We start from the raw sequence: 5,558 nt of genomic DNA on the forward strand, positions 1-5,558 counted from the left end.
ATTGCGGAAACTACAGGGGCATAAAACTCACGTCACACACACTAAAACTGTTTGAAAGGATCATCGCTGCACGCATTAATGACTGTACTCGTATAACTGAGAACCAATATGGCTTCACATCTGGCAAATCTACCATCGATGCCATTCAGTTAATTAGAGTTGTGATGGAGAAACACCGTTCAAACAAAGAAAATCTGTATCTCCTGTTCATCGACCTAGAAAAGGCTTTTGATAGGGTACCCAGAAATCTAGTTTGGCAGGCTATGAGAGCTCAAAACATCCCGGAGTACTATGTGACACTAGCGCAAGATATGTACACAAACACCATGACGCGCGTCAAAAGCCCAGCGGGACTTGGCGAGCCCTTCCACGTAAACGTAGGAGTACACCAGGGATCTGCCTTAAGCCCATTGTTATTCAACCTGTGCATGGACTACATCACGCGAGACATCCAAAAGCCAGTACCAGAGTGTATACTTTACGCAGACGACATAGTCCTAGTAGCGAAAAATGCACAAAGCCTACAGGAAACACTTAACCGGTGGGTGACACAAATCGAAAACCATGGGCTACGCATTAGTCGAAGTAAGACCGAATATTTGGAATGTGACTATGGAGGGACAGAAGAGACGGGATGTAATATTTACATAGACAACCGCGCACTACCCAAAGTAGACAACTTCAAGTATCTTGGGTCTGTGCTTACTACTGATGCAAATATCGATAAAGACGTGGACCACCGCATCAAAACCGCCTGGATAAAATGGAAATCGCTTTCGGGTGTTCTCTGTGACCGTAGAATGCCTATTCGTGTAAAGGGAAAAGTGTACAAAACAGTAGTACGCCCATCCATGACTTATGGGGCAGAGTGTTGGACCATCAAAAAGACACACGAACAACAACTGCATACAAACGAGATGAAAATGCTTAGATGGGCGGGAGGAATAACCCGGCTGGACAAAGTAAGGAATGAGTATGTCAGGGGATCGTTCAAGATAACACCGATTGTCGAAAAACTGAAAGAATGTCGACTGCGCTGGTACGGCCATATCCTGAGACGTGACGATGACCATCCCATCAAGAAAGCCTTAAATATCCCGGACCGACCACGGAGAAGAGGGCGACCGCCCGCAACCTGGTGGTCAAACATGCAAAAAGAGGCCCAGAAAGAGAATCTGAGTACACCGACGAGTCAGAACAGAGCTCTCTGGCGCAGACGTACAAGGAGACCCGACCCGAGCTGAACTGGGAAGAGGGTTTTGGACAAAGAAGAAGAAGATTGGGGTATTCGAACCCGGGTAAGCAACACTGATTTGTCACGTGATTTAAAGTGAAAACAGTTACCATAGAAAATTACATCAACAACAACAGCCTGTAAATTCCCACTGCTTGGTTTGGAACATATTCCACCACGCTGTTCCGATACGGGTTGGTGGAATACACATGTGGCAGAACTTCTATGAAATTTGTCACATGCAGGTTTCCTCACGAAGTTTTCCTTCACCGCCGAGCACGAGATGAATTATAATGACAAATTAAGCACATGTAACAGCGGTGCTTGCCTGGGTTTGAACCCGCAATCATCGGTTAAGATGCACGCGTTCTAACCACTGGGCCATCTCGACTCTTAGAAAATTACGCTTATTTCAAATGAAATTTTACGTGGGTAACTATTCCAAAACTATTCAAAACTTTTATCTCAAACTAGCTGTGCCCGCGATGTTGTAAGCGTTTGATTTTAACTATAAAATATTATTGTAGCCTAAGTTACTCTTTATAATGTCAGTTATCTGCCAGTGAAAGTCCCGTCAAAATCGGTCCAGTTGCTCCAGAGATTAGCCGGAAGAAACAGACAAACAGACAAAAATTGTAAAAACCGTATATACCGTATGTACCGTGTATATACTTTTATTTTTATTTATATACTCTTTATTGCACACCAATATAGACAAAAATAATAGGAACGATTTTACAAAAACAAAGAATAGAAAAATGTACAATAGGCGGCCTTATCGCTAAAACAGCGATCTCTTCCAGGCAACCTTTGGTAGAGGAGAGAGATAGGATGATATATACATATGACACAGTCACTTTAATTTTTTATATGTATAGATAAAGAGAAAATGTAGCTATTCATATGTTTGTGACGTAAAAGCTTAGACAAACGAACTAAAAGCAGGACAGATTCATTAAAGAAAATATTCTTAATAATACAACAAAAGGGACTAATTATGTACATTACCAAATAGACTCAGTTAATGTGAAAACATAACACTTCCAAGCTCCCATATCTGTTTCTTATACTTCTTTTATTATACGGAATGGTATAACGTACTGAGATTACCAGACACACGCGCTAAATAATCAGCACTTACATACATAATTGATGACCGACTCGACATACGAAATATTCTACACGACCATTACACGGAATGTATGGTCGTACGTGAATATTTCGAATGTGATTTTCTCCCAATCTGCTCACCTCATATTTATTGTCGTTCAATGCGGCATAAATCAATATGAAGGATCTATCTATAGTTATTTTAGGATAAGGTTTTATATATTACTAAAAGATATACATAGATCGTGAATATACATATTTTTGAGTATCAGTTTTTCTTGGCTGTCAAAAGTAAAGAAAGATCGAAGAAAGTTTTTTAATTTAGTATTTTACAATTTTTTTTTTTGTTAATTATACTTTAGCCAAATATTGTTTTATTTGCGGGGGTGTTGTATTCACCTGTGCCAAGAACTCCTGGTATATCCCAGCACATCGAAATACTTACTAATAAAGCGGTATGGTGGGCCATCATAGGATCACTGGCGATGCTACCCCGTATAGTATAATATATTGTCTCGAAAATGACGTCAGCTTAGCATATTTGTAAAAAATACAAGAAGAACTATTGTACTGAGTATAATTATACTATATACATACAATACGTGCGTATACTTATAATACTTTGAGGTAGCGCTTTGTGCAAGTCTGTCTTAGTGTGTGACACCCAGACATCATTTAATTATTATTCTTGCATCAAATAGCAATTGCCACTGTCTTCTGGTTAAAACGATGAGTGGACCAGTTTAATTATATGCACAAGTGTTATAAAATATTTGTTTGTCATAGGACGAATTGAGGAATAATTAAAATAATTCAAATAAGGAAGTAATTAAAGAATGGTAAGAGTCGAGATGGCCCATTGGTTAGAACCCGTGCATCTTAACCGATGATTGCGGGTTCAAACCCAGGCAAGCACCGCTGATTCATGTGCTTAATTTGTCTTTATAATTCATCTCGTGCTCAGCGGTGAAGGAAAACATCGTGAGGAATCCTGCATGTGACAAATTTCATAGAAATTCTGCCACATGTGTATTCCACCAACCCGCATTGGAACAGCGTGGTGGAATATGTTCCAAACCTTCTCCTCAAAGGGAGAGGAGGCCTTTAGCCCAGCAGTGGAAATTTACAGGCTGTTGTTGTTGTTGTGAAGAATGGTTATTTTCTCAGTCGGTGGTAGTCACTAACACTTGATTTGCCCATTGCCTAGAATCCCTACGTGTTTTAAATAAATATATAAATAAACGTCCCTTTGGTAACAAAAAAGTCCGTTACGTGATGACATGAACTCAGAGAGGATTTAAATTAATTTAATGATTCTGACCATGTCGTTTCATCGCATAGGATTATTTGTCCGTATTTATGCAAAATGGAACCACTCGACAAATTTCGTTTTTTACTTTTTTTGAAGAATACTAATGTAAAAGTGGTCTAAATTCTTATACAAAAAAGAACCACATGATTTCCCCCTTGGAAAGAAGGTATATTAAAAGCAGAACAGAACCAACAGCAATAATAAACGTTACTTGTAAAGCAAAACGGAACCACGGCACAATATGACTCTATTGATCAAACAAATAAACGATAATACTATCATGTAATTTTATACAAAAAAGATCCACGCATACTTGGTACCGTTATACATCAAACATATTTCTATTATTAACGATTACTTTTAATACACAAAATAGAACCAAATTTCTGTGGTATCGTTATGCGTAAAATAAATTATGATTATTTAGTTGCTAATATTGTTTTGCAAAAGGGAACCACAAACATTCGGTTCTATCATGTATAAATAAATATTGTTAAACGGTAGAACCACTAGCATGTGATTCCATTATGCTTATTGTTTTGAAACTTATGATCACTCAAAGGTACAAAAATGACATGATTGATTTAATATTTCTCGTTTTAAACAACGAAATATTTACTTTATTTCATTGATGGTATGGCTCAAAGTGCAATAAGTCAGTTTCGAAGTAAAACGTCAAACGTCATCTTGAAAAATAGGTGACATTCAACGAAATAGTTTGAATGCGTGACGACCGTTTTTTTTTCTCTGCAAAGAAAGTTCTGTTGTTTTTGTTTATTTCTTTAGAATTAAGTGTAAAAATGTTACGTAGAGGCAAGCTGTTGGTGAATAAAGCTTTGGACATAAACACCGAAGAAGCTATAACAGGTAAATAGTTTTATTTAATGTATTTTAATACTTGCTTAATGTATCTAAGAAGTACCAGTCCACATTTAATTAATTTCGTTTGTGAAGTGATTTTATAAAGGTTATTCGACAAGAAGATATAAGGGCTCTCATATATAACTGCAAAATCGCATAGCAAATAATAATATCTACGAGCTCACACGAATGCACCGTATGAACTGCGGCGTTGTTTCGTGTGCTGATGTATGATGTTAGATTGTAACGATATATATGTGTGTGTGTGTGTATGCATGAATGAATTTTGAAATACTTATATTTACATTTCTACGTAATGATGAGTGCTGAGGTATGAAAGACTTGGGTATGATTCTGGTGATGTGGTGGGTTGATGTGAATAATGAGAGAGTGGGTGTGTGCCTGCGTGCGTGCGTGCGTGCGTGCGTGCGTACGTGCATGCGTGCGCGCGCGTGTGTGTTACTACTTTATGAAGAACCGTAAAGCCGCGTTCACACTAGGTGACATTTGTCCTATGTGGCCCTATGTTTCATTACCCTTCTGGCAACGTTGTCGCTCGATGTCTTCGGCGACATACATCACTCGACATATCCTGCCTAGTGGTGACATGGCTTTATAAGAACCAAAATACTTTCACCATATATTTATAGAACCACGCGTTATTGTCGTAAGATATAAAAGTTTTTTCTTATTACAGCACAAGGTAGTGAAGAACCTAGTACGTCACAGGCTCTAGAGAAGCTTTCTTCACCTCTAAGCAATAACTTAACTTCGCCAGATCGCTTAGAAGAATATTCCTCGCCGATATTAGACCTACTTGCAAACTTGTCCCCTTTTAAAAGTCCTGACTATGTATCAGATTCATCAGATTCATCAGATTATGGTAATGATATAATAGATGCTGGCGGCAAGAAAATGAGGCTACCTAACGGTAAGTCTAGGCGCACTATAATAGAAGAGTCTGCTTCTGAAGGCGAAAATACTGCAAAATCACCAGCGTTTATACCATGTTCTGATGACGATACAGTGAGTATTAATGAC

Source organism: Vanessa cardui, chromosome 5 (assembly GCF_905220365.1).
Source record: "Vanessa cardui chromosome 5, ilVanCard2.1, whole genome shotgun sequence".
NCBI classification, from domain to species: domain Eukaryota; kingdom Metazoa; phylum Arthropoda; class Insecta; order Lepidoptera; family Nymphalidae; genus Vanessa; species Vanessa cardui.